The 25,283-nt window shown below is 40.0% G+C and overlaps 1 protein-coding gene across 5 annotated transcripts in view; it reads right to left on the bottom strand.

Annotated features, from left to right (window-relative positions):
- SORBS2 (sorbin and SH3 domain containing 2) overlaps nt 1-25,283 on the bottom strand; it is a 194,678-nt gene that overhangs the window by 142,056 nt on the left and 27,339 nt on the right. For all 5 annotated transcript variants that reach the window (XM_012724884.1, XM_012724885.1, XM_012724886.1 and 2 more), the window contains exon 2: nt 17,932-18,068. The gene's annotated coding sequence lies outside the window, so the exon portion shown is untranslated. The remainder of the gene's footprint in view (nt 1-17,931; nt 18,069-25,283) is intronic.

Below are 25,283 nucleotides of genomic sequence, written 5' to 3'. Positions count from 1 at the left end.
ACCCATTAGAGAATGTTATTAAACCCTCTCAAACTTTTCCCTAGGTATAAAGGAAAAGGGTGAAAAGGGATTCTTTTTAAGTGCCAGCTATGCATGTCAAATAGGTACCACAGGTAAAATGCTGCTTCACTTCATCACTATCCAACTGCGAGTATATATTTCTCCTCATTCCACAACACTGTTTCTTTCCTACTGGAAATGTCAGGAACACTGAGCAGCTATGTATCCAGAATCTACATCCCTCAAATCATGTATTCGAAAGTGATCTCACAAGTACAATACCATCATGTCACCTGCCACGACACCATGGCTAAGAGAAGAGGCCAGCTCTGTCCCAGCCATTTGGCACAAACGAGAGCTCTGGAGTGGGGCAGTGATGGCTGTGGAGCCTCCAGCATTCGCTTATTTATTTTTTTTTAAGATTTATTTATTTATGCATATAGAACTGGGGTACAGGTCAGAGGTGCAGGGGCAGTGAGAGGCTTCACCAGAGACAGAGTGGGGATCAGAACAGGCAGATGTACAAAGCACACTGCTGAGGGGAGCAACGGGCGGGCCAGGAGAGGTCTGCCACGCCATGTGGTCACCTCCGGGGCAGGCGGGGATCGAACTCATGAGGAAGCGGCTTTAGCTTCTCAGTGCAGTGCTTTAATCCGTTGTACCACCAGGGAGGGCCTGGCATTTGGTTTTTATTGCAGTTTATTAACAGAGTTGGTATACTTTTTGCATAGTTATTTTGTGCCATAGTTAAAGTAAGAGAATGAATTTCAAAGTAGCAAACACCACTTTCCACCACATTTGCTAGTGAGTTATTCCTTTTATCTGAGCCCAACTGATCACAGTGTCAAGGTTGAGAAAACCGATCTAGAAGATCCCAGTGAACCTGGAACATCAGCTTAAAGTAAACATAACACAGCTGCAAAATAATATTGTAAAGGTGACAATTGTCAACTGTGCGCCTTTATCAAACTTCTATTTAAACATGATGATTATTGCTGTGGTTAGGATTCTCTGCTATATACTTCTACTGCCACAGACTTTGAAAAGAATATATTCAATGTCCTCACCTTTTTTAATAAACCTAAAATATTTCCACCACAATCATGCCAATGGAAAACGATGATATGCTGAGCACAGTCCTTTCAGAAAGAATTCAAATATAAGTGGAACATTGCCTTAAAGAAAAGTTTGAAGGGACAGCTTAATTAAACCCAGCTACTGGTTCCGTTTTATATTTGTCTTTGTAAACTAGTAATGAATTCTGACCCACTTAGTCATGATAAAATGTATATATCCTGAAGAATCTGTATCTCATTGGAGGTAATTAGTGAATGTTTATCAGACAAGAAAGCATCACGTCTTATTTTCAGGGTTGATCTTTAAATGCCTATTAATATGCCACCTGTAGAATAGGATGGAAAAACCCCAGCCAAATATATAAAGCAGCTACAGAGATGAAAGGCATTCCACAAGGGAAAACCCACTCTCCGAACCAGTTACAGCCATGCGGACTTTCTGGGTTACTACAGCACATTAGCCACAAACAATCTCCACACTAGGCTGTACACTCAGCGCAGCTACTGGCGCATAATAGACATTTGATCCTCATTAGACCTAATGAATGAACTTGGATTCTGCATCCGTTATGCTTTTGTAGGACACTGAAGCATACATGCAAAAAAAAAAATTAGTTGGGGAGTTTGGGCATAGAACTATGGTCACTTTTATACCTCATTAGTAGTTGCTTTTGCTGTAAGTCACTTCATGAAGACTTTCTGGAACTCTCTTTTCAAAGATAGGTTATAGTAAAATCAGGAGAATTATTATTGAATAAGAATTCAATATAAAAATAATAATAATGAACAACTATATACCAGAGACATTTTACGGGGTGGAGTGGGGAGTAGGATCAAAAACGGGGGGGAGGGGGAATTGTACTGGACTCTGGTGATGGCACACGGGTGATTTGGTGATGGGAAGCCCATGGGGATTACAACTGAGACAGAAAAAAGGCACAAAATGATGTCAAAATAAACTATTATACTATTTTAAAAAAGAATTCAATACAATGCACTTAGTAATAAAAAATATTAAATTCCCCCTGCTTTATTTCATTTAATATATCCAAAAGTTCTAGGTGAAATACGCTTGTTCAAAGTGGAATTTGGCAAATTTGGATTTGGATATTGATTTTGAATTTGACAGGCTCAAGCTTACATTTTTAAAGTAATTTACAATGGTTTCTCAGATAAAGTAAAAAGAATAATGCTGTTTGTTTGAGGAATTAAAAAAATTATCTCATGCATTGTTCACATTCAATATAATAATTTATCCTCCTAAAAGGCAAAAATATTTAAGCAACATTGTTCAAAAGACATGCATGAAATTTAAACAGCTCTAATGAAACAAAAAGCTATATTCTATGTTTTTTGGGGATTTTTTATAAACATGGCACCACTGGATGTTAAGTTTCCAAAATCATTCACCACCTTTAAAAAAATTATCCTTTAAGGCCCTCCCTGGTGGCGCAGCGGGTTAAAGCACAGCATTAAGAAGCTAAAGCCACTTCTGCATGAGTTTGATCCCCACCCGAGGTGACCCACATGGCACGGCAGACCTCTCCTGACCCGCCCGCTGCTCCCTCAGCAGTGCGCTTCGTTAGTTGGAGTTGGCCTGTTCTGCTCCCCACTCTGTTTCTGGTGAATCCTCTCACCACCCCTGCGCCTTGACCTGTACCCCAGTTCTGTATGCATAGATAAATAAATCTTTTAAAAAATATATTCTTCAGTTGTCTTCATATATAATCACAGCATCTGTGAAAGCACATTTATAGATTGATGACAATGCAGATTCAAGGTGCTCTGTAGTGTCACTCATTGGCCCATGTCTGTAACCCACACCCCCCAAATCTCAGAGGCTTCACACTGGAAAATGAAATATCTAAGCAAGTGGTAAGGTGAGGCAGGAAGGCCTTTATTCCAAGCAGTCAGGGGATGAAGCTCCTGGGCCCATAACTCCATCCTGCCAGAGGGCCTCAGAGTCCTCACTTCTCTTGAATCCACTGAGACAAGAGAGTAGAAGAGAACGTGGAGGATCACGCATGGGCTTTAGGAGCAGCAGCGATGACATTGGCTCTGGTGTCCAGGAGGAAAGGAAATGGGCTTTGATGTGCTGCACAGCACTGTCTGGAGATGAAACTGGCAAGAACAAGACTACCGCCATGTTTCTGTATCTTGATAGATTTATCGCTCGTGGTCAATATCTTCTCTTGGTGGACTGTTGATCTGACAAACAGTTTTGGACAAGAGCATGTGTCTAGGTGAACAGCAGGTATCCTTGCAGGCTGACCGCAGCCCCTGCAGTTAACCATGTCCAGACCACCCTCTTGTTCCTGCCTCCCTTTGCGTGTGACATCTTGCCAAAGCAATCATGTCCAGGTCATGGGAGGACTTGATTAGTGTCACTTGCACATTTGCTGAAACATGAGGAGGGATGGCTGTCACCTAAAATGAGACCATAAAGAGAACTCTCCTCCTGCCACACTGGGATTATACTTTTTCAAAGTATTTCAAGGGAAAAGTCACAAGAAAATAACATACCTGGTGTTGGACATGGAAGACAGCATTTTTTTTTTAAGTTTTCTTTTTTTAAAAATATATATTTATGCAGACAAGAACTGGACCAGAAGTGTGGGGTTGGGGGTGAGACGATTCACCAGAGACAGAGTGGAGAGCAGAACAGGTGGACCTACTGATATACACTGCTGAGGGGAGTAGCAGGGGAGACAGGAGAGGTCTGCTGCGCCATGTGGGTCAGCTCCCTGGCAGGGGATTGAACTTAGGGAGCAGCAGTGACAGAGTTGAGACTTACCCCCTAGACTACCAGGGAGGACCAAGACAGTGTTTCTGTCATAAAAATTACATGCAATTTGGTATAAGCATCAGATCCAGAATAATGCCAGTCATGTATTTACTAGCAGGCCCAGCAGGAGACAGCCCATGACAATTGTCACAGTGCTTGGGGGTAGCAAAAACCTAGGTTTTACTATAGAGCAAAGGCTCACATTAAACTTAGATCACTGGGTTTAAGGTCTTACATTGACATTATCATTGAGCAAATGCCATTCTGCAGACTACCTCATCAATATCATTTTGGAGTAAGAACAATCATTTGCATTCTTTCCAGAACTTTCTTTCTCATTTTATATAAAGAAGAAATGGTTTTTCATTCCTCAACCAGCCCTCAGGCTGAAAGGTCAGAGATAACATTTTGGGTCCTTTGCCAGTGAGGCCCTGGCAGCCTGGTATCAGAGACCAGTTGCGGCTTGTTAGTAGGGATTGCCCTGAAGGCAGGTGTGTCCCACAGCAACCACATTCTGGATGCAAGGCAATTACTGGGGCTCCCAGTGCAGGGGTTGAGCACCCCATCAACCATGTTCTGTAGTTGTAATCCACAATTTCCAATGGTTGTATGTAAGGGACCACCCATTCATGTATCTCGCTTTGCTAGTTGATGCCTCAAAGGGCTCTACAAGCCTCGTGATTGCCAGCAATGCTCAGCAGCCTGTCCTTTGCACACACTGCACCAAGCCTTGAGGTCAACACTCTGGAGCCCTGGAAAGCATACTTAGCAAGCAGTACAGTATAATTTCTCCCATTTAAAATTTTAATTGGGTTCATTTGCGTGGAACAGTCACAATCACAGTGATGACTAAAAACTTCCTATGATTTGAACTGGTCTCCCAAGGAACACAGCTGCTCTACCGCCAAGGTCAGCCACACTGTCTGGGGCCGTGGCCACTGTGAACTGAGCAGGCAGACAGCATTGCTGCCGGTCCATTTACTTGCAATGAACTTCAGCATCACTGAGCCCTAGGGGAGCATAAGGTGATGGTGAGCAAGCATGTCCAAGCCAAGGACCACAAGACTGCTCTTTGAACATCTCTGCAACTGCAGAGTGAGGCGGGGTTCCCAGGCATGGGGCTGCACCTGCTTACATGCTTTTTCCCAGATATGGGTTTTATGAATGGTGCAACTTATACTACCATTGTGAGCAACAAACTGGGTACATTCAGGCTTTTTAAGTGGGACTGAAAACAGTTCAGCAATCTTAGAGGTGCCAAAAAATCAGTCAGATCGTGATACCTGGCTGGAGACCAGAGGAGAAACTAGCTCTCTCTATTAAAAAATTACTATGATTCTGCTGGTGGGAATGCAAACTAGTACAACCACTATGGAAAACTGTTTGGAGGTTCCTCAAATTGCTAAACATGGAGCTTCCATATGACCCAGCAATCCCACTCCTTGGTATCTACCCAAAAGATACAAAAACACTGATTCAAAAAGAATCACCCCCATGATTTATTGATGCCTTATTTACAATTGGAAAGACATGGAAGCAGCCCAAATGCCCAAAAGTGGATGACTGGATTAAAAAGATGTGGTACATATACACAGTGGAATATTACTCAACAACCAAAAAAAATAAACACATGTCTTTTGCAGCAACATGGATGGAGCTGGAGAAGATCATGTTTAGTGAAATAAGCCAGAAAGAAAAGGAAAAATACCAGGTGGTTTCACTCATAGCAGGAGTATAAAGGACCAGGTGAGAAAATAATAATAATAATGAACAACTATATACCAGAGACATTTTGTGGGGGTGGAATGGGGAATGGGATCAAAATGGATGGAGGAGTGGGAAGTGCCCTGGACTATGGAGATGGCACATGGGTGACATGGTGATGGGAAGCCCAAGGAGATTGCAAGGGAGATGGAAAAAAGGCACAAAATGATGTAAAAATAAACTATTATATTGTAAAAATAAACTATTATATTATTTAAACAAAAATACGGTTGAGGAAAATCACCCAGAACAATCTGAAAAAAAAATTACTATGTTTAAAAATTATTTCCTTACAAAGGTGGGTCTGTTACTTTACTCTTAGATTAGGAGTTAATTTTCAAGCAGGTAGTACAAACTGCTTGGTTTACCAATGCGAATGAGTGCAATAAATGCACACTGATCTAATTGTTGACATTTAGATCTAGTTGTAAAGGCCTGAAGATAGACTTCTCTACATGCTATATCTAGGGCCGGGTAAGGGCTGCAACTCATGGCATTGCTGGCACGAGGCACACAGCTCTTTTCACGATCAGGGGTGGTGCAGAAAATCTCAGGTGTTAACCAGTCACTCATAAATTCCCAGTTAATCAGCATAATTTTCCTTGTGTTACACTACGATTCATTATTAGATACCACGCAAAAGACTTTGCAGAAGCATACCACTCCACCAGGCTGCTCTTGTCAGGGTCATCCACAGCCTCCTTTCAGTTGTCTGCTCACTCATTATGCCTCCTCCCTGCCGCGCCTTCTTCTCTTGGCTTCCCAAACGCTATGTTCCCCTTGCCTTTCCTCTGTCTCTTTGGATATGCTTTCTCTGCCTCACTGATTCATTTCCCCTCTTCCACTTGGCCTCTCCACCGTGGAATAGCTCAAGATTCTAGACACCAATGGAGGACCAACGACTTCTTGTCACATCTCTCCTCTGTTCCTCTCACCTGCCTATTTCGCTGGCTTCCTTATTCATCTCCCAACATCCTCCCCCTCTCACAGACTACTCTTCACATCACAGGAGGGGAGTGATTCTTCATACTGGAAGGGTCTCTCTGTTCTCAACTTCCGTTGCTGTCCTCCTCTTTCTCTTGGCTGCCATTACACCTGCCCCTGCTATATCTCAAACTATGGGTCCCGGAGAGCCTCAACAGAGGCAGCGCCTTCTGCCCAGCACATGGCTCTCCAGGCAGCCATATGCATAAGCCTCACCTTCTGAAAATGGTTCCTCAACCCATTCTTCAGATGCGCTTTATCCTACCACCTTTTGGAACATTCATATTTTCTTACCTGCAGGAGAATTCACATCACGTTCATCTATTGTTTATTTCCCTCCATGAAAATGTAAGCTCTTTGCGGGAAGTTTCTGTTGGTATTGTGTTCTGAGTACTGAGAACAGCATGTTGCTCTCAGAAGACTCTGATTGTATTTGTGTGAGTTAATGACCGATATCTCTAGAATGATGAGGATATCAGTCTTTCTAAGTCCAGGCATGAAATCTACAGGAAAGAATAGCTTCTTTCTGAAGGATAGGAGGTAGGAGTTAAAACTTTCTGCCTCATGAAGGAAAGCACCTTTCAAGTAACAACCTCAAAGAGTAGAATGTTTTTTCCTCATCAATTCACACAATATTACACACTGTCAGATTCCATAGATGAGGGTAAGATGCCCTCTTTGATATATTTGGGAAACGAATCAGGTTTTGTGTGTATGCTGGGGGTAAACGGGGAAGAAGATGTCTTTTTTTCTCAGTCTTAAGCTACATAGTATATGACATAGTATATTTAATGTCAGTGGGTATATAGAACATACTTATACTAATTCACAAAAATCTCATAATGGTGAAAGAATCAAGAAGAGAAGACACAGAAGCTTCTCAAATGTATTTCCTACAGGCTGAAGGGCTTTATTCTCTTTCACAATTTTTACAGAATGGAATATATTGTTAAGAGTTAGCTGTATGAAGAAGTTATCCCCATGGAAAATATTAAAGGCAGTTGGTGATACTTAAGATATTAAATCAATAAGATAAACCTGTGTTATTCCATTGTTGTAAGTCTATTCATTGTTTTCATGATTTTATGTTACTATTACATTCATTCTTTTATAACATTTGAAAAATCCTATCTCGGTTATCAACATTCTAAGTCACCTTTAGCCTTCAACAAAAGTTCTACATCTATAAAATACTTTATCCTGTATCACTTTGATATCCCTATATGGTAAATTTCTGTTTCTACTGCAAGTTGGATCCTTGAAATAGTATATATTCAGAATGCACAGCCTAGGAAACTCCAACAACCATTCTGATTTTACTTTATTCAACAAATTTCCATTCCCAGCCCATGCACAGATTCTCAAGCCTCAGAATGAACTCAGGGATAACTGTACCTACTTTAATAGCCATTGAATTGGACTCATCTTTTATTACTGTCTTGTACTCTTTATTTCCCTAATAGTTTAAGGCTTAGCCAAACATGAAGGAGGAGTAATCTGAAAAAAATGAGATCTCTTTCTCTATACATATATCTATAAAGACAAACACTGTAGGGCTTAAGCACTATTTTCTAGAATGATACTAACCCCCTCCCCCAAGGAAATGTCATGAAAGTATTCTCCTCCCTTTTGCAAATAGGACTCCATGAATATATACAGAAAAATAAAAATGTATTATCTAATAATTATGTAATTTCTTTCTTTTTTAGTTGCATGCAGATATTTTTGTTTGAAAATATTGATATCCTTAAAATAAATCATTCTTGTTGCAGATTTCAAACTGTGAATAAGAGTAAAAGGAATAGAAGAAAAATTTACTGTCAATCTGACTCTGAATAATTTGTTACCAAACAAAATTAATGCACAAAATATAACTTCTATTTCAGTTATATAATAAAAATGGACAGCTCTAACTTCAACCGCAAGATTTAATTCACATACATACACATGAATACACACACATGTGGTGGTCAATGGAAGAACATTTTTTTTTAATGTTGAAATTATATTTTTCTTTGAAATACAGTTCAAAGCAAGGGAGAAAACCTTAAACATTTTCTTTAATTTTTAACACCTTACCTGCCTCAAAGCAAACACCTGAACATAGTCAAAATACTTGCATTCAGAACTGCAATCAGTAAGGTCTTTATTCATTGAGAAATTTTGTTTCAATATCCCTCTGTTAGAGTTTTCCTTGGATGTTTATCTTGAAAATTTTACTCAAAGCTTAAATACATTTTTCTTCAAAGTTATAGTCACATTTCATAGATCATTTCAGAAATCATACTCCTTCAATATTTAAATAGGGAAAAAACACAACACCACCTGTATACCCCATGGAGAAATTTTATGCACTACTACAGCTAACTATAATCCTAAGGATATTTTCCCTTGAAATAAAGGTCACCACATACATTCATCTGTACCTAGAGTGAATGTTCATGTTTGTGCCCAATCTGTCTGGTTTTGGTTTTGTCTGTATCTCTTTATTCTTCACTGTTAGCTACTAGCAAAGAGCACTTCTAGAAATGGTATGATGCTTTCTCTGGTTCCCACTCCAAGTAACTCATCCTCTTAGTAATTTCATGAAATTCTAAATCTAGATGTCTTTATGTCATTGACCCTTTGATCTAAAAATTATAGATTCTGCTTTCATTGCCTCCTGCATCATTATTTCATAGCCCTTATTCCAATCTTAATTATGTGCTTACATGGGTATTTACCTTGTATTAACTCTCCTGCTATACTGGGAGAAAGTATATAAGAAAATAAGAGATTAGTTGTAGAAACTATTCAGAGACCAAGACAGAGCACTAAATAGACTCTCAACAAATGATCACTGGGGCAATGGCATAAAGACCAATGATTCAATCTGTGTTGACAAATCCAGAGACTGGTATTTAAAATTTCATCCTTTGTATATTGTTAACCTGGCAAAGTTGCATTTACTTTATATAATAATTTTATGAGGGAGACATTTAGGAGGTTCCAGAATATAATCCTATACCATGTTTTTGTATTTTTGCTGAACATTATAGCTTGGCGCATTAAACACTTGACTGTGCCTTTATTGCATAAGAATGATCTTGCATGTAAATCAGAAAGGAAGAAAATTAGGAGTTGACTAGTAAAATCAAGTAGTGATCACAAAAATAATTACTTTTAATACCTTAAGCAATATTATAGTCATTAAATGACTATGATTATTACTCTAAGGATACTTTTATATTGCTTCAGCCATTTATTTTTTTAAGACTCTTTTTCACTATCACATATGAATCATATGGTGTTTGTAGTTTGAAACCTTGTGCTCTGCCTATCATCGAATTTTAAGCAGGTGACTGTCACATTGTCATTGTTCTGTCAGAAGGAGGGTCTAGGGAAAATGGTTCTTTTCCTTAGGAAAAGATATTTAACAGACTGACATTGGAGCTCTGTTCCCCTCTGGCACTTTGAGCCACACCCTTTCCTTACTAATGGGTTTGGACAAGCTGCCAACTCTTCTTTTATCGGGGAAAACACAGCTATTTATGCCTAAATACCCTGCACTGGCTTTACTTCCACTTGTTGAGATGGTCATCTTTCTTGTTTCTTAAAGCCTACAGAGACCACAAAATAAATGTTGTTGCTATGTGATAAAGAATTTGATAGATGAGAAGTTTATAGACAGAGATTATTTGTTTCAGCAAAATAACTCCAGTTTCAAGGTATTAGACTGGACTATAGAATGGATGTCAGGACATTCCCGAGAAGTGTTAGTCAGGAAGCTTCAATAGACCTCCCTGGTGGCCTGGGGGTTTTAAGTCTCAGCATGATCATTTTTTTGGCCTGAGTTTGGCAGCAGAATTTTATATTCATTTAATGACCTGGATTGGTCATGTATAAAAGAATGCACAAGACCACTACATTTATATGAGAAAGAACTACTGATTACTGCCTTAGAAGTACATTTAAGAGAGACTGCATTTATGATTTTTGAAGACCACATCGAAGGCTAACTCATCCACCAAAACTAACAAAAAAACATACTTGACTGTAATTGAATTTATTTCAAAATGACAGGAAGAGAAGTATACAGGGGTAACTCACGGCCAGTTTTCTATAACTGAACATTTCAATTGGATTTTTTACTTAAATGAAAAAAGTAGTGACTGAGAAGGTCATGATAAAAATTAAAATGGATGCCCTGGTCTTGGTTTCTAACACCATTCTTGGGTAAGAGAAATAGAGTCCCTTGAAGAAATTCCTGATTCTAGGTGTGGTCTCAGGAAATGCACAGAATGAATGGAGCATTTTGTAGTATGGTGATGACGTATCAAAGAGCCATAAATTGAACTAAAAAGGTTAACAACCACCAAGGATAAAACAATTAGAGCAGGAGAATATGCACAGGAGTGTTGGATTATAATTCAGAGTATAAAGTAAACATCCATGTGTTCATGTTGATAAATAATGAAGTTAGATAAAATCTGTGCAAAAGATTGCCAAATAATTTATTTAGATACTTTATAAGGAAGAGGAGACAAATTTCCTGTCCATAAGGGCAGCCTATACAAAGGAACTTCTGCCTGAAGAGCAGAGTTTGGGAACAAGAGAGAGTTCACCTACCAGACTCCCTCACCCAGGTGAGCAAGGTCAATATCAACAATGTTACCTTGTGTTGGTAACAGGCACCCTTGATAAGAATGGATGAGAATGATACTTTATCTCTGTGGTTTTCCTCCCCAACCCATTACCCCACTCTAATCAAGATGCAAAAACAAAACAAAAACACCAGATAAATCTCAATAGAATGGGACATTGTACAACAAAACTGAACAGTACTTCCCACAATTGCCAAGGCCATAAAAAAAAAATTTAAAAAAAAAGGCTAAAAAAATGTCTTAGCTCAGAGGAGAAAAGGAAACAAAATAAAATATAATGTAATACTTAGAAAAGGACCTTGCAACAGGCCAGTAGGTAAAAACTAAGGAAATATGAACTAAGTAGGGACTTAGGTAATAATATATTAATATTGGTCCATTAGTGTGACAAGATCCCATATTCATGTCAGATGTTAATAAGGAGAAAAACTTGCTATAGGGTAATGGGGAACTCTGATTCTCTTTTCACAACTTTTCTGCATATCAAAAATTCTTATAAAATAAAATGTATTTGGCCTCCCTGGTGGTCTAGGATTTAAGTCTCAGTGCTATCATTGCAAAGGCCTGAGTTTGATCCCCCACCAGGAAGCTGACCCACATGGCACAGCAGACCTCTCTTGTCTCCCCTGCTGCTCCCTTTAGCAGTGTATTTTAGTAGATCCTCCTGTTCTGCTCCCCACTGTCTCTGGTGAATCTTCTCACCCTCCCCCCCACCCCCGCACCTCTTGGCCTATACCCCAGTTCTTCTATGCAACAATAGTAATTTTTTTAAATGGTTAAAATGGGTCGTTTGTTCTGACCTCAAGGCCTATCCTCATCTCCATCTTCTTTTTATTCTGCTATGAATCATTCAACAGTTAATAGAACTGGGATACATGTGTAAATTTCTTGGGCTAGTTTTTTAATGTGTGTGAATCTTGTAGTCCCAGAGCTGTATCTTGAGACTCCTTCCTCCTTCACAACTAAAGAGTGGTGAAGTTGGCAGGGAAGACCATCATTCCTCCAGAAGAAATGGAAAGAACAGAAAAGAGGGAGGATGCCAGGCCAGAAGAAAAAATAAAAAAGGATGAAGTCATCCGGAAGTCCTACCCAAGTAGAGGAAAGAGGAGTTTCTTTCTTTCTTTCCTTTTTTTCCCTATGATCTCTCTGTCGAGATGCCCAGGTGGCATGATGCCCAGGACAGAGCGCAGGAGAGCAGGGGGGCAATGGCACCCACCCATCTTCTGATGGCAGACTCTGCGTTTAATCTCCCCCCAGCTCTGCCCACAGCTTGGGAAGGTGACAGGTCACAGCTCTCAGATCATTGTGGTGTTTCAGCATTGTAATTAAAGCACATTGTATGTGCACTTCTTTTAGTGAAAACTCTACTATCCAAATCAAAAGAGTATTTCAATGGAGAATGATGGCTTTCTAGAAAATGGTGGATTTATCTGCTTCAGATCAATATTTTCTTGTGGTCTATGGGAAAAGGCACCTTGCTTTGTGTATTATGGCCTGATGAGACTATTGACAGTATTTTTTTTTTTAAGAAAACAAATGCAATACATACAAGAATATAACCTTGAGGAATAAATAAGTATCACGAGGACTCCATGTTTCTGAGAGTAGATTAAGCACCTGAGAAGGTTGTTAAGTGACTGACTTCTTGTATTTCTAATTTGTGAGGTTATTCTTTTTTTCATTTATTTATTTATGCACACAAGAACTGGGGTATAGGCTAGAGGTGCAGAGTGTGAGAGAATTCGCTAGAGACAGAGTGGGGAGCAGAACAGGCAGATCAACTGAAATACAATGCTGAGAGGAGCAGAGGGGGAGACAGGAGAGGTCTGCTGTGCCGTGTGGGTCACCTTCCTGGCTGCGGATATGGTGTTGTGCTTTAATGCTTTGTGCCATCAGGGAGGGCCCATGTGAGGTCATTCTTAAAGGTCTTTTTACGTCCTAAGGACACATTTGATTATGCTCACATTTGGTGTTTCTTTTCAATCTGCTACTTTTACCTTTCTTTTTTACCTCTGTTGTAATAGACAAGATTGTGTCTCAATATTCTGTATAACTAGACTTGTTTAGGGGGCAGCTTCCTGCAGGATGGTGCTGAGTTGCTTTCCCTTATTTCCTCCAGCATTTCCACTGGAACATTTCCTTTCCCCTGTTCATTGTACAACTTTGGGTGAAATCAGATAGCCAGACACATACTGCAACAGCAATAGCCAAGTCAATATTAAAATGCAGCTGGTACACAGGACAGCAAAATTTGCTTAGTGCCACTTTTCAAATGCTTTACTGACTATGGGGTCAATTACTAGTCATTTTGCAAGTTAGCTGCTAAAATGCAAACAGTATCTTTAATAGTCTAGTTTATTAGATAAAAATATGACTAAAATTTCCAAAATGAAATTTGATGGCAATTTAATTCTAATTAATAGCTATCAATAAATCGCACTAAAGTGAGCCTGACTAAATCTTTCTTGAGGTCACAAATTCAACCTCATGAAAATTTTCCAGAGGAACTCAGAAATCCTCCAGCTAATAAAATGATCCACCAAATCCTGATTTCCTGGGTGACTGAGCATTTATAATAGTCAAGAACCACAGAGAGTCTTCTGAGATGGCACATGGAAGTTTATCCCCAACTATGTAGGTCACCGGATTGGTCATATTTTCATAGGAGATTATTTACCATTTCTGGAAACCTAATGATCAGAATGTAGTCTTTGGTGTCTTTAATGAGAAAAATAATACCAAAAAAAATGCAGTACTCAGCCAATACAAATTAACATGATCAACACCAGGATGGAATGTTTTCAGATCATAGGTTTGGTTATTTTTGTTTTAGATGTGACAGATTCACTGAACAAAGCCTACAAATCCCCTCTTCCTCTCTGCCAACCTCTGTCCTCACTTAAACACTCAGACGCCTTCACAACCCAGCCCCCTCTGACTCCTAATACCACCACTGAGCTCTAAGTCACCAAGTTTTTCTGAAGGAAATTGACTGTTGAGTACCCCCTTTTCTCAGTATACATTACATTACAAGTAATAGTATTGGACTTTTCAATGCTCACATGTCCCCTAGGATATATCAGTTGAACAGACCACCTTCCTCCCCCAAATCTGGAAGTTTATTATTTTTCCACCAATATATTTGACACCACCTTTGGAGAAGGAACAAAAGGCATACTGTCAAGCGGATAGGCTTGGACAAAATGTTACTGTTTGTTCCTCAGGAACACGGAGGAATATTTAAGCAAAGAATGACATTCCATGACTCTCCTGGGACTTCCTTCCTCCTGCTGAATGATCCCAACATGTTCACACCACTGTGGCTCAGAATGTGTTGGAATTTAAAATGCAGACTTGTATTTGCCAGTGCTTAAATACCATGGCTATAAAAATTCATGTTAGGATTGAATCTCTCTTTCAAATATCACAGAACAAATGACAGTTTATTGGGGAAAAATGTGTTTACTCATGAAATTACAGTAGACGATATGAAACTCAGGGATGACCCTCTTAACAGACTCTCTGCTTCTACCACACAGCCTCGAAGACATCAGAAGTCACCTGGTTCTGGATTATGTTTCAAATCCAGGCTCGCTGACATTCACGAAACTTTTGGCAAAACATGGGCCAAGTTTCGAGCAAGGTTGGATAGAATCCTTCTTTCATGTGGAACCTGTGTGATACTCAGTGGCTTTGGCTTGGTTTCACCTGGAGTTTCACATTGAAACAATCCAAAGTTTCAAGAGTAAAATGAGAGGGTGAAGAGAAACAAAGAAAAATAAATATAAAACAACAAAAGGAGTGAGAAACGCCTGGGCTGGGAACATGGCTGTTAAACACCTTCCAATCTGGCAACTTGGTATTTGTACTGCTGGAGAGCAGTACCTGTCAAGGCTCCCTCCTAGTGAGGGGGAGACTGATCTAGACCCCTCAGTGAAGTGCATACTTAAAGTATTTGGAGGGGCCCTCCCTGGTGGTGCAGCAGGTTAAAGCACAGCACTGAGCAGCTAATGCCACTTCAGCATGAGTTTGATCCCCGCCCTGGAGGTGACCACATGGCGCGGCAGACCTTTTCTGATCCACCCACTGCTCCCCTCAGCAGTGTACTTTGTCAGTCAGCCTGTTCTGCTCCCCACTCTGTCTCTGGTGAATCTTCTCACCATCCCTGCATCTCTGACCTAGTTCTGTATGCACAAATAAATATATCTTTGAAGAAAAAATTTGGAGGTTTTAAAATTTTGACTGGGCACACAAGACAGAAGTGTGGTGGTTAATATCCTTCTTAGAGTGAAGATTCCAGAGGGGGTTAACTGTTGAATGTCTAAGTTTTGTAAAGAAAAAAAACATTAACTAACATCTCTAGGTTTTCCTACTTTTTTTTTTTTTTAAGATTTTATTTATTTATGCATACAGAGCTAGGTACAGGCCAGAGATGCAGGGGTTGGTGAGAGAGTTCACCAGAGACAAAGTAGGAAGCAGAAGAAACAGATCGATGAAGTACAAGGCTGAAGGGAGCAGCGGGCGGGTCAGGAGAGGTCTGCTGCGCCATGTGGGTTACCTCCGGGGCAGGGATCGAACTTGTGCTGAAGTGGTCATGGCCAGCTTCACTGTGCTGTGCTGTGCTGTGCTCCAACACGTTGCGTCACTAGTGAAGGCCCCTAGCTTTTTCTACTTTTTTTTTTTTAAGATTTATTTATTTGTGCATACAGAACTGGGGTGCAGGCCAGAGGCTTAGGGGTGGTGAGAGGCTTCACCAGAGACAGAGTGGGGATCAGAACAGGCCGACTGACGACTGGCGAAGCACACTGCTGAGGGGAGCAGCGGGCAGGTCAGGAGGGGTCCACCGCCATGTGGTCACCTCCAGGGCAGGTGGGGATCGAGCTCATGCGGAAGTGGCTTTAGTTTCTTAGTGTTGGGCTTTAACCCGCTGCACCACCAGGGAGGGCCTGGTTTCTCTACTTTTAATCCAACTTTTAGACATGATGGCAAATCGGCCGCTAATCTGGAGGGTCCACTCCACAGCTCAGCCACTCTGGAAACTTGTGCAGTGGCCACTTGGCTTCCTTCCTTCTTAGCAAGGTGCAAAGTAGAGACAGCAGACAGTGTCAGCTCTAAGGAGCCACAGTTCTTGACTGGATTTAGTCTCCTGACAGGATTAGGCCTGTTCTGCTCCGAACCATCAACAAAATGTGCAGGGACAGCTTGCCAGGACCGTCCAAGCCAGACCCCGGCTAAGGACTCTGAAAACACCCTCTGCTGGTGCGCCAAACAAGTACAATATAACCATGAGTTTTATTAGAATAAAGAAAACATCTAAAGCCTAATAGCTAGAAAGTGCTATATTTTGCCTATTTCAGGAAATATTTCCCCCCATTCCCTCTTACAAGTTTCACTAGTCAGCTTGACCTCAAACGTTTTCATCTTATTCGGTTTTCCTTTTTTCTAAAGATTCTTTTCTTTTTATTATTATTATTTTTTCTTCTTCTTTTTTAAAGTGATCATCTTTAAAGAAGATCACTATGTGTTTAAAATGTATGTTTTCTTTTGACATGTGGTCTGTGATACCAATAAACTTCTTTGGAAACCAGAATCTTTAAATTCCAAGCATTTCAGTTTCCACATTAAAAAAGCAACAGTTAGCCCCAAGGCACATGGTAATTTGGAGGCAGCAGGCCACTCCAGGGAGGGCCTGCCTGGCCAGCTCTGTGCACTGTCATTTGCTCCTGGCTCTAGCATCAGTGCAAAGGGGAGCGGAGTTGTCATAAAATCTATAGGGCAGAGAGCCTTGCTATAAAACAGTCTTTCCCTTTCATGGGACACAGGGAATCCCCTGGACAAGTATCAACGAAGACATATCAGTGAGGAAAGCCGCAGTGCACCTGATTATTTGAAAGAAATGATATAAAAGCATCACACCACCACCAGAACAAAAAGACAAAGATTTTTTCCTGGTCATGGTAAACACCCACAATCAAATTAAAGGCTGTTTGAAGTTAAAGTCCACAGATCAAAGTTCTTTGCAAAATGTCAAGTGCAGGCATAGGAAGAGGAGAGCAGAGGCATAAAACACATCCTAAACTTTTCCTTTCATGCTAGAGAAACCTGCCAGTAACAAACATCCAGCAAGGTAAGGAATGTGCAAAGCTCAGTCCCGTTTATGTTCAGAATATACATCAAGCAGAACACACACCCAACAATCTTCTAATTCTACACTAGCAAGAAGCAAAGCACTGCTGAAGGAGGATACAGTAAATCAGAGCCACTTCATTGTCCCACCTGAACCACCGCTAATGTATTTCCTTCACTTAGGTGGTTGCGTCTTTTTCTTTTTTAAGAAACAAATGCGAGTTAAAAATAAGCGAGCAGTCTAAACAACCCAGGGGTGATGATGTCTGCAAGGTCCTGTCACTGCTCTGACAGGCAGCTTGATTAGTGTTCCGATGGCAGGGCTCAACCACCGCGCGACGTCCGAGTGGCAGGTCATTTTAAACAAAGTTTAAAATCACAGCCACAGAAATGCCTCCACGCCACTGCTGTGCGCTGGAACACAGGATTTACCTAGCCATCGCTCGCGGATTCTACTTATTTTCACTATAAATAAGTTATATTAAAAACTTTTGTCATAAACATATCGGAAGCCAATTAAATAATTTCAGAGTAAAAAAGTAATCTTACTTACAGTCAGCTGGGTTCAACAGTTGCTCTAAACAGAGGAAGTAGGAGTCAGTGGCCTTTTACATGTAGAGATTGTTTGCTTAGCCCTTTTTTAAAAGGTCTTGAACTCCAGAGGTTTAAGATTAAGTCCAATCCAAGTGTCTGAAGGGGAAAAAGGCAAGAAAGAAGGCAAATAAGGGAGGGAAAGAATCTCAGCTGCTGGGTAGGGCCGCTCGTCTGTGGGCTATTTCCAGCGTCAGGAGCTTCTGCAGTTGTCTGCAAAGGGATGAAAACCTGGCGCCTGCATTGCCGCCTGCATTGCCACACCCCCACCCCACTTACAGGAGGGAGGTGTGGGGGGGGGGTTGGGGGGGTGAGTATACAAACAAGGAAACCCACAACAACTTGGTTCACTGTGCAAATACTCATTTAAACTGGAAGGAAAACTGTCAGCACTATTGGGGAAAAAACAAAACTTGACTGAACTCTTAAAGAAACATAGGACCTTGCCACACAAAATCTTAGAGACTTCAAATGATTTATTTGATTCATTGACAATAAGATATTCTATTTCTACCTCAGAGAGAAAAAAAAAAAACTTCTACTATTTACTTCTTCATTTAAATGGACCTTAAAAAGATGTTTAAGTCTCTGGTCAGATGTCTGTTGTCAGTCTATCCTTCTTCAGACAGAAGACAAATGGTTTATTTCTAGCACGCACCTAAATTTCCCGTTTCGTCAACTATGCTATTTTTGAAAGCTACAGGTTAAGCTGTTGACATTTCTTATCTGTTGGCAGACAGGGGACCATTCAGTGACATGATGCAGACAAAACCTGGTCGTCCACTCTGCCTCCAAAACCCAGTGGAGAAATCTTCCAGATTGGGTCACCAGCAAACTTTGAGCTTTCATTTTGTTTCTAGAATTAGCAGTGAAGAGAAAAAAGTTGTATTTGCTCATCCATCCATCCATTCATTCATCCAGCAAATATTTATGAGGCAAGTACTTCTAAACCTAATATATTACACACCAGGGACCCTAAGAACATAATAATGAGCAAAAGACATTGCAACCTTGCCTTGGAAGATTATTCACAGAACACAAACACAGCAAGAATAAGGACAGACATTAAAACTTTTTTTTTTTTATTGAAGAGACAATGCTGAGAATTTTCAGGTGTTGCTGAGAATCAACATGTATATATGTTACATTAAGTTCATTACTAGTTCAAATCTATTCTTAAAGATAGAATTTCTTATTTTACAATCTCTCTCTCTCTCTCTCTCTCTCTCTTTTTTTTTTCTTTTTTCACATAACAAGATAATTTGGGTCCTAGTAGCTCAAGATGGAGATGTCTCTGTGATGACGGGAGAGGAAACCAAGCACCGCCAAGCCAACCTCCGCCTTCCATTGCTTTATTGTGCCTTTTATAACACTCCAAACCAGGAAAATTATTTACTTCCTACTGAGGAAACACTTAGTACTTTCATGAAAGTCTTTATTCTATGTAGCTGAAAACCTTTCAACTTCTTGTTCCCCTTAACAAAGAAAGTGCTTAAATAGTCTGAAAATACTGCTAAGAAATGAAGAGGTAGAAGATATTCTGATCCTGGTTCAGTATAAAAAGCACTTTTAAAAAAATATCTTATATATTTTTTAAGACTTGATAGTTAACAGTGTGAAGGTTAATGACTGGAGATAGATCAAATCCAATTTGTTTTTTGTAAATAAAATCACTGGAACTGAAATACTGAGTATCAGAAATACTGAGAATAATGCATGGTAAATATCAAAAGAGTTACATTCATGAAATCCTTCAGCAAAATACATTTATATTAAAATGATGGAGATAGGTATGTTTAAAAACTGCAAATTAGAAACATCTAAAATAAATTTAAAATAACTGTATTTTAAAAATATAGCAGGGTTTTAAAAATTATCATTAGAAAAATGCATTATTTTGTTCTTTTCAGTAACTCTAAATGGGCACATTTTAACATGTCTTAAACCCCTGACAGCTTAATATTGGACATTTAACTTTACTTGGACACAGTGATAAGTAGTAATATGAACTTTGCCTTACTCAGAATTATTTTTAGGAGTTTGCACTTTATTCTGAAATAGATTGGAATTCTGATTTTTTAAAATTATTTTTTAACATTGAGGTGATGTTAGTTAATGACATTGTATATGACTTAGAGCAGATAGATTTAGAGAGAATTTTTTTAAATTGTTTTTATTTTTTCCACCTGGTAGTAGTTTATACTGAAAATGAAAATACATTAAACATTGGCCTTCTTTGAAAACGGTGAGAGTTAACAAAACAAAGATCAACTATTTGACCACTAAGTCAACTATTATTTTTAAATTTCACACTATGCTTTCTGCATCAAACAATATCCATGGAACATTTAACCATTACTGGTGATTTCATGTCACAATCTGCACTGAAATGTACCAACTATGACCCTGCTAACTGCTTCCATTAACGATCCTGCCACAAGCCAACTGTCTCCTTTGCTCCCCAAGGAATCCCAACTGACCAGCAGCCTGTCAACAAGCACCTTCAACCAATTTGAAGTCACAAGGGAGTGCAAGTTGAATTTAGTTTAAAAAGGTTATAGGATAGTAAACTAGTACATTTCGACTTAACCATCTACTATAAATTTTATAAAGTATTGATGTCTGCTTAGCAATTGTATTGTTAATGATTTTATTCATAGTTTGTCATTTTCACAAATAAATTGACCTAAAAGTAACTGAAAAAGACTTCTTATTGGGCTCCTTATCTTGGTGAACACAAAACATGGCATTCACATAATTCCTTCACTGTATAAAATGGGGCAATAACCACTCCGCAGAGTTGTGGTTAGGCTAGTATAAATAATGAAAACAAAATGTATGATGCTGTGGAAATTAAATGCCAAAAGAAACCCTATTTAAATAATGTTGAGGGTCCAGAGGAGAGGTCCCGTGAATGCACAATCAGCAAACTACAAACACAACGTGCCTCACATTTCTTTCAGAAAGTGATGTTACTTCCCTATCTCAGTGGAAGTATTAAAGACACATCTCCAGGACAGGAGTGGAGCATGGCATGGGCTCCGTTTTCCCTGCCTCCACTTATATGCCAGTGCCTGGGACTACAGGTTTCAGTATGCCATGAACCACCCTTCCTGAATGGGGAAGCATCTGGGGAGACTGAGGGAGATATTCAAATAGAGGAGTAACACATGTGACAAGGGACTTGGAAGAGGTATATGGAGGAGGGACATGTAGACACACAGGTCACAGACACGCGGGGAGGCTGTCCCTGGGCCTTGGCACAGACAATGGCAACTGTTATCTTGACCTCATGTTGGACTATGTGGTAGATTTTGAATTTTCAGTCTCCTTCTGTTTCAGCTCTCTGGGACCAGCCTAGACCCTTTCCTCTAGTTCTCTGCCACATGATATCTTGGACTTATGGTAAGGTTTTGGGGCTCAGGGTTCAGGAGGTCTCCTTTTTGAATGAGCATTCTCCCACAAGGAAATGGGTAAGTTTTGAAGTTTTATTGGAAGTATGTTATTTGAAATCTGTTCTCTCTCTCCACACACACACTCCAATGCTATTAAAAACAGATCACACTAAGAGTTTACTTTCTTTGCTTTGTGTATATGAATGGTTCTGCCTCTTTTAGAGAGTACATCCTCTAACATTTTGGGGTACCTCATTTGCCCATATACAGAAGAATGTAGAGATGCCTTTTTGTCCAGCAACAGTCCCTACTAAAACCTATGTCAGGGTTGCTGACTTTTGTTCTGGAGGAATAAACCCATTTTATTGGTGAAGTAACTACATTTCAAACTACTTTTGACTGAGGTAAATGAAACATGACAAGGATTTGATAAAGATTAATACTAGTATTACCTACAGCAGTCCAGAACTCGACTACCCAGTATAATGGTTGTTGAACACTTAACATGTGGCTAATCAGAACTAAGATGTCAAGTTTAAAACACTCTAGATTTTGAAGACTTAATATGCAAAAAAGAATTTAAGGCATTATTTTATTTTTTATATGATTTTATGTTGAAATGACATTTTAGACATATAGGGCTAAATTAGGTATTCTGTTAAAATTAATGTTATTTTTTCTTTTATATATTTTTAAATATAACTAGAAAATTTTAAATTGCATATGTGGCTTGCTCTAAGGCAGAGTTATCTAGACCCATGTTTCTCAAACTGCAAAGTATCAGAGTCACCTGGAAGGCAAGTCAAATACTTGCCTTCTGAGTTAGCAGGTCTTAGGCCTGAAAGTTTGCATCTCTAACAAGTCTACAGGTGATCCTTGACCACACTTTGAGACGCCAGTCTTGAGCCTTGCTGCTTGTCTATGGACCAACATTATTATCATCATTGGGATCTTCTTAGAAATGTTAAAATCTCAGGCCCTAAACCCAGACCTACTGAACAAACAAATTACTTTAACATCACAGGTTTTGTGTATGCACTTTGAAACTCGAGAGAAATGGGTACTGAGCACTGTCTTTCACCCCTGCATACATAAGACTTACCCGAAAGCAAAAATTAAAATACCAGTACCCTGTATCCACCTCTAAGAGGGTCTTGATTTAATCATTTGGGGTGAAACCCAAGTATCTGCATATCTAAAAAGCTCTCCAGGTGATTCTGCGATGGGAAGGGAGCCCATCAGACCTGATGCAGGGGCCCAGGGCCCAGAAGCTAGGTCCCTCCTTGGAAGGTCAGACGGTTGGGGATTGGTAGATCTTAGGGACCAGACCTGAGGACTGGGTGTCAGGCGTGGCTGCAGAGGTGCCTGGAAGGAGACTCTCCATGTCTTTGCAGATCTGACCAAGGTCCAGCTGCTCCAGGTTTGGAGTTTAAGGGGAACTGGACAAAACAGAGGAAATAGGACACTAGGCAAGCTATCTGTAACTTTTGAAAATTAAGGTTAGAAAACAGATACTTGCACTCCGGTGCAAGACAGGAGTGGGCCAGCCAGTACCTTAATTCAGTGTCTTAAACTCTCCATAGGGACAACCTAGTTTCAGACGCTCCAGCAGGAGTAATCTTTCAGAGATAAGAACAATATGGATAGAGTGCTGAAAGTCAGCTTAGATGCATATTTTCTTCCCCCCCCCCCATTGAACACAATAAAAATACAGTCTATTCTCAGTGAAGTATTAGTCTCATTTAAAAAGTATGTGCTAAGGCATATTTGACATGAACCAAATCATCCTAGAAGATACTAACATCTCAAGAGAGGATCTTATTAAGGCAAGTAACTCTCTTCAGAAAGACTGGTTTGGAGAGTAGAGGCCTTCTGTTCTTCAGTCACCTCTGTCCACCCTTACATCAGTGAGCACACTTTGGAATGATCACACTGGTTTGCCAAATGACTCCTCAGTTTTTCAGGAGGAGCTAGAGCATTGTGTGAGAGAGAGCATGCTTCCACGTTGGTAATATTTAAAACTTCCAACTGTGGATACAGAGACCATTTGCAGTTTTACTTCTTAAGATGTTTCTTTCAGAGAACTTTAAAATATGCAAATATACACAGTGCGACATCCCGGAGTATGTGTGTTTGGGTTTAAATCCTAGTCCTGCAATTTTTACGTGACCTTAGATCAGGTATTTTACCTCCCTCTGCTTTGGTTTCTTCCTCCTTAATGACAGCATTTATGTCACTGGGGGAATTAAACAGTTGCTCTTTGAAAGGAATAATAATGGGGAGTTTATAGGTGCTTTTGTTAAAGCTTTCATTAAAATATAAGGCAATTTTGGGCTCTCCCTGGTAGTGCTATGGGTTAAAGCACTGCATTATGAAGCTCTCTGAAGCCACTGCAGCACAAGTTCAATCCCCACCCCTGAGGTGACCCACATGGCGTGGCAGACCTCTCCTGAACTGCCCGCTGCTCCCCTCAGCAGTGTACTTCATTGATCTGCCTGTTCTGCTCCCCACTGTCTCTGATGAATCCTCTCACTTCCCCTGCACCTCTGGCCTGTACCCCAGTTCTGTATGCATATATATATGGCAATTTCTGTGCAAGTTTTCATATGCAGCCAAATTTATAATTTTCTTCAGAAATCATGATGTTTTCCAAGGACTTTATGTGTGTGGTTTCTTGAATACATGAGTTTTGAGGGTTTCTTTGAGTCGCTTACATTTTTTTCCCAAGAGAACTCAGCATTCTCAATTCACTTCCTATTACTTGAGAGGGTCTCAGGAGGAAGGAAGTGAGTGTAGCTTTCCCATGAATATTGTTTTCTAGAGTACACCTCCTCCGCCCCAAGTCCTTTGAAAAGTGGTTTCTATTATAAACGTTTGAAGACTTTCGTGGCCATGTCAGTTTAGCAGCATTGTCTAATATTTCAGGAGAACAATGTGTCATTCTCTTAGTCAAATATTTGAGTGCTTAGGGAGAGACAGCAAGACCACCTACAGCACTGGCATGGGTTTCAAAGACGTATTGAAAAGCATCAGATTCTCCTACTGCAGAGAGTGTAGCCATCAGGTGATGCTGATGAAAGGAAGGGGTGGACCCCAAAATCAGCATATTGGATACAAAATGTAGAGTAGATTAGTGTCCTCACCTCTTTCTACTCATTTGCTTTGGCCACTTGAAACATGGGCTACAAAATTGCAAATGCTTGGTAGCATCAAGCACTCAGTGTCAGCCAGGGCTGGGTAAAGGAAACTCCATGGGTTGTGTGGGGAGCGGAACTCTAAATTCAAGGAGTCAGGAAACCAAAGCTCAAGAGCTTTAGTTTTTTTCAGACCAGTCCCGCAAGTCCTCTGGCTTCTGCCTGAAACCAGGGGTGAGAAGTTGGCATGTAACCCCCTTACTATCGAAAAGCCACGCTTTGGTTTGGTTTATGTAAATTACATTTGGCAGGAGCTGCTACTCCGCAGTCTACATCTGTAGTATTATTATTAGAATGTTGTCAAGTCAAACATCCAATTATTTCCATTCCCTGGTTCTTGATGCGAAGCAACTATTTTCTTTATTAGATGGTTTGCCATCCCACATACTGTGTACATTATGCAATCTGGGGCTGGACTTTACCAAAGAAGGTGAAAATCTTAATGACTAGCTAAAGAAGTGTTATCACATGCAAGACATTACGGAGAAATAACCTCTTACACCTTTTGTATTTTCTATGTGGAACTTTATTGTTTTTAAACTTACTGCCGGTTAATCCCATAATATTTAAAAAGCACCTCTGTTATTTCTATAACCATGACTCATGACTTAGTTCTTCTTGATATTTATAGTCCACTGAAAGTGAGTGAACCCAACATTTATTAAAAATGATATAAAAGTCGCTAAGCTAGGGCCCTCCCTGGTGGCATAGTGGGTTAGAGCACA

The sequence above is a fragment of the Condylura cristata genome, unplaced genomic scaffold (assembly GCF_000260355.1).
Source record: "Condylura cristata isolate star-nosed mole 26May11 unplaced genomic scaffold, ConCri1.0 scaffold00014, whole genome shotgun sequence".
NCBI lineage: Eukaryota > Metazoa > Chordata > Mammalia > Eulipotyphla > Talpidae > Condylura > Condylura cristata.
The sequence above is the reverse complement of the archived record's forward strand: the minus strand, read 5'-3'. Positions and strand labels throughout refer to the sequence as shown.